Source organism: Pediculus humanus, genomic scaffold (genome assembly GCF_000006295.1).
Source record: "Pediculus humanus corporis 1103172107667 genomic scaffold, whole genome shotgun sequence".
NCBI classification, from domain to species: domain Eukaryota; kingdom Metazoa; phylum Arthropoda; class Insecta; order Psocodea; family Pediculidae; genus Pediculus; species Pediculus humanus.
In genome coordinates this window covers 619,177-631,377 of record NW_002987276.1, presented here as the reverse complement: position 1 = coordinate 631,377, position 12,201 = coordinate 619,177, and positions in this window count along the sequence as shown.

Below are 12,201 nucleotides of genomic sequence, written 5' to 3'. Positions count from 1 at the left end.
TAAAAAATAATAATTAAATAATGGTTTAATAAGTCTCGAAGAGTGAATATTAAAGTAAAAAAAAATGAAAATAAGGAAAAGATTAAAAGGAAACGAAATGAAATGAAAAAAAAAGAAAACCTTTTAATCCGTTTTTTTTTCCTCCTTTTTGAAAAAAGGAAAAAAAGGAAAGAAAAAAAGGAAAGAAAAAAAAGGAAAAAAAATTGTTTAAAAAGAATAATTTATTTGTGGTTAATTAGTTAAAGTAATAAAGATGAGAATAAGAAGGAAGAAAATGAAAATGATTCACGGTGTGCGTGCGTGTGCGTGTGTGGCCGTGGAAGAAGAAAAAAAAATTTTTTTTTTCTATTATTCTTCTTCCACGACGTTTCAGGTACGACAAAAAAATAAGAAAAAAAAAAAAAAGGAAAAGTTTTTCTTAAAAAGAAAATTTTTTTTCACCGCGAGGCATTTAAAAAAAAAAAAAAATTTTTTTCGAGGACGAAATCCTGAAAAATTAAACAAGGTACAACATATACATATACTTTGAATAAAAGTGTAAAATTTACAGGACCGTATTAAGACGGAGGGCGGCGCGAGGGGGCGGTCGAAAAAATTTTAACACAATCGTAAGACAGATTAAAAAAACCTTGTAGATTGTTTTCAATTTTATTTCCTTCTTATTAACCCTCCGGATAATTAATCGATTGTTGATTAATTATATGACAAACGAAAAATTTTTCTTACAAACAAACAAACAAACAAACAAACAAACGACAAACATACAATTTCGTGATAATAGAAAAAATAATTGATGGGCGACGACAAACGACCTACCCGATTTATTATTTGCGCGAATGAAAAAGTTTTCCTGGAGAGAGAGAGAAAATTTTTTTTTCTTTTGATTTTCATCTCCCGTATAAAAAATCATAGAATAAAAAACAAATCATAGAATAAAAAAAAAAAAAAATCAGTAACGTAATAAGGATAAGTTATTTAAATGTCACCACACGATAGACGATAGGTTGACGAGGATGCATTTCCCTTCCTTCCTTCCTTCCACGATTTTTTTTTACCAATTTCTTCAATGTTTTTTCTCTTTCATCTCGATTCACCCCCCACCCCCCTCTCCCTCCCCCGAATAATTTCTTTTTCCTGGAGAAAAAGCTTCCAAAACCGATTCCGTTTTTTTTTTTTTTTTCCTTTTTGTTTTCATCACGCACGAATAACTTTCTATGATGGAAAGGAACAATAAAAAAGGTTTTTACTAGCGCCCGGAGTTCTCTTATCTGAAATTACTTTTTTTTACGACTTCCGTAAAAATTGAAGATCCCGTAGGAAAGAGAGGAAGAGTTGGGGAACGTTGCTGTTGTTGTTGTTGTAGTAATAAGAAAAAGAAAACGTACGTACGAAAAAACGAATGGATTGAAAATGACGTTGGGTTGTAAGGAGGAGGGAGGAGGTACAGCGGGAGCACGTCGGCGGCAAAAATAAAGGTTGGGGAAGAAAAAAAGGGGAAGGGAAAGAGGAGAGAGTGGGCGAGTGCGCGAGCGACGGTATTTACCTTTGACGGGGGATCAGGTGCATCGAATTTTGATTTTCTTTTACTTTTTTTTTTATATTGTTTTTATGCATTCGAAACTTTTTAAATCTATTTTTATAGTTTCGTTAACTTTTTTTTTCCTTCTTTCTTTCTCTCCTTTTTAATAAAAATTCTTTTATGTTTTTTTTTTTTTCTTTATGTATAAAAAAAAAAAAAAAATTTATTATTTTGAATTGACAACGTGGCAAAAGGCAAAAATACGGCACCGTGAGAAAATTAAAAAGAAAAACTTTCGGACGTAAAACTTTTATTAAAACCTTCACCCCCTCCCCTCCCTCCCCCCACGCCAAAAAAAACGGGATAAATTTAAAAACCGCTTGTCTTCTAATAACCCGTTCGTTACTTCCACGACGACGTATCATCCATCTTTTTTTTTTTTTTTAATTGATTATTATTATTATTATTTCCCCGGATGTAAATAACATTTCCTACACGAATATTTTTATATATTTTTTTACGTTTCATTAAATACGATTGTTTTTTTACCAAAATATCCCCTTTTTTTTTTTTTTTTATTTACCATACTCACTTTCCCATTTTTAATCCCCCGAAAAAAAAAAAAAAAAAAAAAAAAAAAAAAAACGAAATTTTCCTCTTCCTTTTTATTAAACGAATTTTTAAAAAACATTAACAATGATTTAAATGCATTATCGAGTGTGTGTGTGTGTGTGTGCGTGTATGATTATATTTGTGGTTTACCGACAATTCGTTTTACCAACAATTTAATAAATAATTACATGCATAAAAAAAAAAAATTCACTAGGGAAAACATATTTAAAAATTATTGGCGGCCATTTTTTCGATTTTTACTTTTTCCGCGACGGAAATTAAACTCCTACAAAATACAAGTTAGGCAAATTGTCTGTCGTCGTCATATTTTCTTTTTTTCCTTATTATCATTAGTTTTCCTCACCGCGTGACTAATTAATTAATAATTAACGACTTTATATGTAAAAATTATAGCGCGCGTTTATAGCGTACTTTATACGTGTTAAATCATAGCGGATTAAACGCTACACAAAATTTATTTAGTTTTTCCTCGTCGTGAAAATTTTCCCCGTTTTAAAGGTAAAAAAAAAAAAAAGAAAATGTACGTGCCAATACGAACACAATATGCAAATATAAATTAAAATAATAATTAATTTTACATCGATTATCATTATTATTATCACTCGTAATACCGACGGTATTATCAAACAAACATTGATTTTCACCCCCCCGGGGATCCCTAATAATAATAATAATAGGAGGAACAAATACCTGAACGCATCACAAACAAGGTGGTGATGGTGTGGATTTTCAACGTGAGCCTAACGTTTCGGCAAGTGAAATAAAAAAATAAAAAAAATAAAAAAATCAGACTCACCCATATTGATCAAATGCACCGAGTCATCTTCTAAGATTTAAATTTCCCAGTTGCCTTTTCCGTTTTGTCATCGCACGAACGCCGTTCACTATTATTATTATTTTAAACTTTAAATACTTTACTATTATCACTTATAAATATATAAAAAACTAATTACGTCACAATAAACTAAACTAAATCAAAAAAAAAAAAAAAAAACTTTTGATGTATATCAAAACTCCTGAAAAAAATAAAAAAACAGAATAAAAATTAATTTTATAAAGTTGGCACGACTGTCAGCAATCACCGTTGCTGCATCCCCCATCTTCTCCTATTATTATTATTATTATTATTATTTAATTATTGTGTATAAATAATGATGGTATAGACGATGCGGATGCAAGTAATATGGATTACGTTTTTTTTAAGTCGGGTAGGGGAGGGGGGAGGGAGGGTAAATTGAAGATTCGTGACGAAAAATTACACGTCGACAAGTAAAAGTGGAAGCAGAAGAATAAAAAAAGGAAAACGTTTTTACCCGTTTAAATTTTTTAAAAGCTCTTTAAATTTTTTTTTCTTTCCTTTTTTTTTTCTTTTTTTACGATTTTTTACCTTTCTAACGCCCTCATATTATTATTTTCTTTCCCCTTTTCACAACAACCCTCCTCCTCCTCCTCCTCACCTTGCCCTTTTCCCCTTTAGCAGAAACTCTTCACCCGTTTTTCTTTTTTTTTTTTTTTCTTTTTCCCCGACTAATAATAATAATAAGAGTTTCATTTTCGTTTTTATGATTTTTTTCCATCGTTTTTTTTTTTTTTTTTTTTACTTCGAACGAACGTTGTCGTCATCGTCGTCGTCGTCAGCCAGGTTTATAGTCAGGCAATCCGTCTCCTTTACAAAATTACCTGCTTATGTTTTTTCAGTTTTTTTTTTTTTTTTTTTTTTTAAGAATAAAATAAAAACATGTCGTAAATTTCAGAGTAAAAAAAAAAAAAAAAAAAAAAAAAAAAAGGGAAAAAAAAAATTATTTTTTTTTTTTACGGTACACCTGAATTCCAAATAAAAAAAAAAATTTTACGGCTCTAATAATTTTATCGACGTCAGCCCCTTTTTTTTTTTTTTTCCTTTTTTCCTTTTACTCGTCAAAATTTTTTCCTTTTTAAACTTTGTTGAAATTCGTCATAAGAAAAAAAATTTTTTTTTTTTTTTTTTCAAACGTTTGAAAATTAATTAAAAAAAAAAAGGAAAAAGGAAATGAAAAATTCGTGAAAGGGAGATTTAAAACAGTCTAAGAGGTTTTCTTATGCATAACGATACCTTTTCTATCTCTTTCTCTTCCTTTTCTACCTCTTCCTCTTTTTTTTTTTTTTTTCCGGGGAATTCCTTTTTTTATTTAATTCATTCTCTTCAAATTTAAGATGGAATATCAAAAAAAAAAAAAAATTTTTTTCTTCTTCTTTTTTCTTCATCTCATTCATCCCCCACGTCCGTCCGTTCCTCCATCCTTTCATCCAAATACAACAAACCTTCAATTAAAAAAAAAAAAAAATTTACGAACATCAAAAATAAAACGAGAGAGAAAGAGAGAGAGAGAAAAAGGGAATTTGTTTTTTTTTTATTTTTTAATTCGACTTTGATTTTACATGTTTTTAATAAAAAAAAAAAAAAAAAATTCGTCGTCTGCTTATTTTTTTTTTTTTTTATATTTTTAACATTAAATATAATTGAATTTAATTACAAAGTTTATACTTTTTTTAAAACTTTAAAGGGTTTAATTAGCCTAACCCGCGTTTTAAAGGGGTTTTGAAAAAAAAAAAAAAAACGTCAACGACGGGCGAATTTTTTTTTTTTTATTTTTTTTTTAAAAAAAACGTGGCTTTAGAATAAAAAAAAAAAAAAAAAATATGTCGAAACAAGATGATGAGATGACGAATGCGACGTCGATATAAAAAAAAAAAAAAATTGCGAAAGTTTTTAAAATTTTTTTTTTAAATCGAAAGAGATGTGAAAATTACATATCGAATCCTATTGTATCGATAATTTTTTTTATCTATTGCCACGTTTTTTTTTTTTTTTTAAACAAAACAAGTTTTAATTAATGAATCGATATCTGATTACACGTACAAGAATAAAAAATAAATAAATAAATAATAATATTTACCGATCGTAAATCGTAAAAAAAAAATTTTTTTTTTTTGTTTTGTTTTCCGACGGTCCAGCAAAGAAGAAAAAAAAATGTGCGGATGCTGCATTCAGAAGAATTCCTTTCTTTTTTTTTGTCGTTCCCAATTCTCACAGGCAATTTGTATTCATCGAGTATTTTAATGAGATTTTGATTCAGCGACGATCATTGTCAACTTTTGTCTTATCCTTTGGGATTTCCATTCTCATTTAAGGTTCCCACAAAAGTCCCTTTCCACACAAACAACAACCACCGAAATCGTCGTCATCGTCTGCCATTCTCTCATATTTCCAATAATAATATTATTATCATCATCATCATTATCATCATTATTAGTTTTTTTTTTCCCATCATCTGATTCCATCAAAGTCCCTCAGGCTGTTTTTGTTTTATACGAACGATTCCATTTGCATTTTCATTTGTTTATTTGGTTTTGTTTCTTCTCTCCCTCTCTCCAGTTTTTCCATCTTCTTCTTTTTCTTCTGGAAAAGTACTATACTTCTTTTGAGCGCATTGAACTCTTCATTTTTATCATTTCATGTAATTTCACAACGAAAAAGACGACTTATTGTTTTAAATTTTTTTTTCTATTCCATTTAAATTTTCTATAAAAAAAAAAAAAAAAACTTTTTGAAATCGGAAAGTTTTTCTTATTTGTAAATTTTTTTTTTTTTCAGTCAATGGGGGGGAGGGGAGGAGGGAAGAAGAAAAATAAGAGAGAGATGGAAATATGGCGGAGACGAAATAAAAGAGAAAATTTCTTTAAAACAAAAAGCTCGGAAAGAAAATAAAAAGCTTTTTATTCTTTTTAAAAAAATATTGATTCCATATTTTTGTTTTTTTTTATTACGTAAATATATACGAGTTTTTCATTTGTCTTCTGCTTTTATTTACAACTTTTAACCCTCCCCCTCCCTCTCTCCGTCTCCCTTTTAGTACTCCCCCGACGAACTTCCCATGTATAAATTTTCCACTCAATTTTTCCTTACAGGAATTTTTTTTTCCTTATTCATTTTTAATCCGTCATTAGGAAAAATTTTTTTTATTTTTCTAATGCCACGATTTACAATCGGTTTCAATGATATTAAAAAATAATAATAATAATAATAATTTTTACGATTAAAATTTTATTAGCGTCGTCGATTTTTTTTTATTAATTTCAATTTTAATTATGGAATTTTTAAAATATTTTACGAAAAATGCTAATGTTTTTTTTTGAAAATGAATAAAAAATTTTAAAATTAAAGTTCGAAAACGTTCAAAAAAAAAAGGAAAAGGAAAGAAAAAGGAAAGGAAAAGAAAAAAGAAAAGAAAAGGAAAGAAAAGGAAAAGAAAAAAAAATTAATTTACTCAATTTCTATCAGTTGTTTTAACGAAGAAAAATTACACGATAATAAATCAATCGATCAAATTTTTTTTTTTTTTTTATTGATTGAGAAAAAGAGAGAGAGAGAGAGAGAGAGAAAGTTACGGAGAGAAAGAGAGAGAGAGAGAGAAGGAAAGGTTGTAAAATTTTTTTAAATTAAATTAAAAATCTTCAAAATTTTACCCGAAAAGGAAAAAAAAAAATTATTATTCGCGATTCGATCCGACGGCAAAATTATTAAAAAAAAACTACAAAATTCATTAATTCATTCATTCATTCATCGATTGATTGATTGATTGATTGGATTGATTTGTTCTTAATTCGATTTTCTTCCGTAAAAAACAAAATAAAAATTTTTTTTTTAAACTTTCAAATACACACACCCCCTGGAAAACAAACGAAAAAAAAAAAAATTATTTTTTTGTTTATTCCATGACGTCATCAATCTAAAACCACGACATTTGAAAATTAATAATTTCGTTTTAAATAAATAAATCCGTTAAAAAACGAAAAAAAAAAAAAAAATTATAATTCAGTTATTATATAAACTTTTTTTTTTTTTCCCCAAAAGCAAAAGTTAAAAAAATTTATTATTATTATTATTATTTTTTTGATATTAATTAACCGCGAACGGATACATAAAAAATGTACGTTCGCTCGTTTGTTCGTTTGTATCCGCGTCACGAAAAATGCGTTTGTTTGTTTGTTCGTTTGTTGTTCCTTTGATGAAAAACTTTATGCTAATTGATAATACGATGACAAAATTAATTTTTTTTTTTTTTTTTTCAAATATTCCCCATTTTATTTATTTATTTATTTATTATTATTATTATTATCTATCGTCGGTTTGTAATAAAAACAAACACAAAGTTGAAAGTTGTACGGATACGTATGTATATATATATAATAATAATAATAAATAATATTATTACGTAACAAAAAAAAAAAAAAAAAAACATAAAAGGAAAAAATTACAATTTAATAAAATGTTGTTGTGAGAGGAGCGGAGCGACGCGAGCACGCGCACACACACACACACACACACGGTAAATAATTATCGTTATGTGTATAATTCTTATGCGTGGTTAACCAAAAGAACTTCATTTTCATCTCTCTTTTTCTCTCTCTCTCTCTCTACAAAGAGAAGTAATTCAATTATTAAGCGAGAGACAGAGAGAGAGAGAGAGAGAGAGGAATGGGAAAAAGCAAAAAAAAAAAATTACTATTGCTAATTTTTAAATGATAAATTTTTCCTTTTTGAAAAATTATTATCATCATCATCTTTCCCCTCCCCTCTCTCCCTCTCCCCTCACCCTTTACACTCTCTCTTACTCTACGTGATTAAATCATTTGACTCTCGTACTCTACAAACGAATGTCATTAATTATTTATTCTCTCACCTTTAGTGTATTTACCTCATCATCGTCATCGTCATCATCATTATTATTATCATGCATCACATTTTAATCGGGATGAGATTCCTAGTTTTTTTTTTCCATCTTCCCTGTTCCCTCAGGAATTCCTTCGAGTTTTTCTGAACTGGACTCCAACACTGGTGATAACAACAACATCTGTGGAAAAACCATAGTCGGGGGGCATATCATTAAGTTTTTTTTTTTTTTTTTTTTTTTTTCATTTTATTAATAATAATATTAATACCAATAATAATAATAATAACAATAATGATAATAATGATGATAATAATAAACTGGAAAAACAGAACCGGAAACGGAATCGAATCTCTTCCGATCAAATCTATTTAAACAATTTAAAAAAACAAAAAATTAAAATATATTTATCGTCATAGAGATAAATTCAAAATAATAATAATAATACTACAAATTAATCATAGAGTAAATAATTATTTTTTGATTTATGAAAGAAAATATTAATAATAGTAATAATAATAATAATAGTAATAATTAAAAAGGGAATAGAAAGGAAATTAAATATTAATTTAAATTTTTCTTTTTTTTTTTTTTAAATAATATTTTTTTTTATTTTAATTTTATATGTAATATTAATAAAAATTACTCTAGTAATAGTTATCATAATAATAATAATAATAATAATAATAGTAATAATAATAATAATTTTATTTTATTTTTATTAACATTTACGTAAAAAATTTTCTTATAAAAAAATTACAAAAAAAAAAAAGTAAAAAAAAAAAACTTTTCTCTACATTTTTTTTTTTAATTTTTATAAAATTTTCTTTTTTTTACTCCTTCTCCCCCCCCTCCCTATTATTATTATTATTATTATTATTATTATTATTATTATTATTATTAATTAAAACTCAATTACAATTACTATTATCATCATCATCGCCGTCGGCGTCGTCGTCGTGTTAATGAACGTAATCACATACATAGTAGATATATATATATATATATATATATATATATATATATATATATAATTAATTAATAATAATTATAATAATAATGATAATAATTACAATAATATATTATTAATAGTTATAGTAATAACAATAGTAGTAATAATAATAATAATAATAAAACAAACAAGCAGGTTGTTTTCCTTCAAACATTTTAATTTTTGTATTATAATTATTTAATTAATTTATTTGTACTTGTGTTGCGTTGAACGTATCTTTATTTATTTCTTTCTCTCTCTCTCTCTCTCTCTTTCTCCCTTTCTCTCTCATCTAATCATGTCAAAAACGGAAATGACGTCAGAATGCAGAGAAAAAAAACCTACGCGTTTCGTACTCGTAAACAAACGGAGAATCGAAAATCTTGTCATATAATAAAAAAAAATTTTTCGCATAAGATTTCCCTCGGAAAAATTTTCAATTATGATAATAATAATAATAATAATAATAATAATAATAATAATAATAATAATAATAATAATAATAATAATAATGATAATAATTTTAAAACGTTCATTTCACGTTCATTCTTCGTTTAGGATATTTTTCAAACGTACCATCATCATCATCAGCATTATTATTATCATTATTATCACTCACTCGTAATTATTTATTTCACCTGTTTTTTTTTTTTTTTTTTTAATTGAACGCACACGCACACGCACAAACGCATAAATTATTAATAATGATAAAACCTATGGAGGACGTCATCATTTTATTTAATTATTTATTTATTTATTTATGAACCTGAGAAATTTTAATTTTCTTTATTTTCTTCATTTATTTATTTATTTTTAATTTCAGGTACGTCAGATAATTATTATTAATAATAATAATAATAACAGGGGGGATGGGAGGGGAAAAGGAAATTTTTTTTTTTAAAAAAGAAGTTTGGTAGTGTCAACGGACGGAAATTTTTACGACGCGTTCTTTCGAAGAAACGGCGGCAGGGAAACGAAAAAAAAAACAAAAAAAAAACAAAAAAATAAATAAATAAATGAGGAGAGAGAGAGGAGATGGGAGAAAACCTGAGGAGAAAAGAGATGAGATGAGATGAGAGAAAAAAAAAAAAAAAAAAAAAAGACGTCCGACGACGACCACGACGACGACAGTGACGTTTACACGTTTAACGTCACCAATCAAAACCGAACTCACACACGCAACACAAAAAAAAAAAAAAAAAAAAATTAGTAATGATGATAATGATAATAGTAATGATAATAATAATAATAATAATAATAATAATAATAATAATAATAATAATAATAAAATTATTTTGCTTTTAAAGCTTAAATAAACGAAAGCTCACATTCTAAAAAAAAAAAAAAACTTTAAATATATATATATTAATTATTAATCACACTCTTCAGTCAATCATAATCACGATCAAATAATAATAATAATAATAATAATAAACTGACCGGAAGAAGAAATAAAATTTACCAAATTGGCACATTATCAGCAATTCCTGAAAGTGGGGAAAGAGGGAACACCACGCAACCATAGAAAAAGAAATAAAACCAAAATACGATAGAAATTAAGAGATTTGAGGTGAGGGGGGGGGGAGTAAAAACAAAAACGGTAGTCATTCCTCATACATTAAAAGAAAAAGAAAACGTACAGGAAATGACGCCCCACCACCACCACCATAAATAATATTCAAAGGAATCGGGTAGACACCTGATATAAATGCTGAAAAACCCCGACGAGTACAAGACGAAACTTGTCTCGTTCGACGACGATAATGATAATATAAAAAAATTATTATTATTATTATTTTTATAAACTAAAACTCCTGTGGGACAAAATTTTAAAATAAATTCCTTTCCGTCTGTCATTTTCAAGGTTTCATATTATAGTCTTAAATAAAAACGATTCGTGGCATATTTTTTTTTTTTTTTGTAAGAAAAGAGTTGTAAAATATTTATATTTATAAATCATTTCCGGTTTCGAAAGAATCACCGGAAACGACCTTCAAATTTTCCGTCTTTTTTTTATTTATTTTATTTTATTTTTGTTCTTGTTTAAACGAGCATTCGAACTTCATATAATATTTGGTCCCGTACCTAAACGAGAGAAACGATAATAAAAAATCGATGAATCGATCGATCGATCGATTCATCGATTTATCGATTTTATATTTTAAAAAATTTATTTGTACTCCGTTGTTTCAGTTGTGCTCTGGCGTTATGATATGATAAAGAGGACCACATCGAGGAGTGATCGATAATCAATCGATCGATTAATTAGTCGATTTTAATTATGTAAACGAAACGCAAAACGCATAAAAAAAAAATTAATTAAACAAAAACTAATCGATAACGATACTGATAATAATAATAATAATAATTATTATTATTATTATTATTATTATTAATTAATAAAGAATGTGATGTTAAAGTCATGACGTCATTGGTCCTTAATGCCTCGAATCCTCGCGTTTGTTTGTTTTTGATTTTCTTTTTTTTAAAAAAAAAATAAAAATTTTGCGCACGAATATTTTCAAAAAGCAGAAGAAAAATTTTTTTTTTTTTTAAATAATAATAATGATAATAAAGTTAAAATGAAACCTCTTTACCTAAACCTTTTCATTCAATTATCGAGTCCAAATAATTTTTGGTCCTCATTAACCAGCCGTGAAAAATTTTTCCTATTCCAGAGCCAGAAAAAAAAAATTTTAAATAATAATAATAATTAAACAATAGGTAAAAATCCCAATCGTTACACACACATACAATTCAATCCATTAATAATAATAGTAATAGTAATGATAGTAATAATAATAATAATTTTAACATTTCTTTTACACATATTGAATTCGGTTAATTTTTTTTTTTTTTTTTTAATAATAACGACAATTAATAATTATTAAATAAAAACTGTCAAGTACGCGCACACGTGCACACGCACACAGCATACGAAAACTTTTTTTCTTAAATTTTAATATTATCAATACAATCATCATCATCATAATTATTATTATTATTATACTAATAATATATTAATTTTTTTTTCTTTTTTCTTTTTCCTTCTTACAAAATAACCACGATAAGAAATTTATAATTATTAATTGATTAATTAAAAATGGCGACAAAATCATTTTGATTCATCGATAATTAATATATATATATATATATACACACAATAAGGGCAAGAATAAAAATTTTAATTAATTAATTTTTTTATTTTTACCGTATGAAAAAAAACGCACGAAAGGAACGAACGAACCAAACGTACGTGAAAGGATTTTTTAAATTTGCGCGGTGTCGACAAAATGACGTCACATTTTACCTCACACCATTTTTTCAATCGTTCTTACGTCACTTCC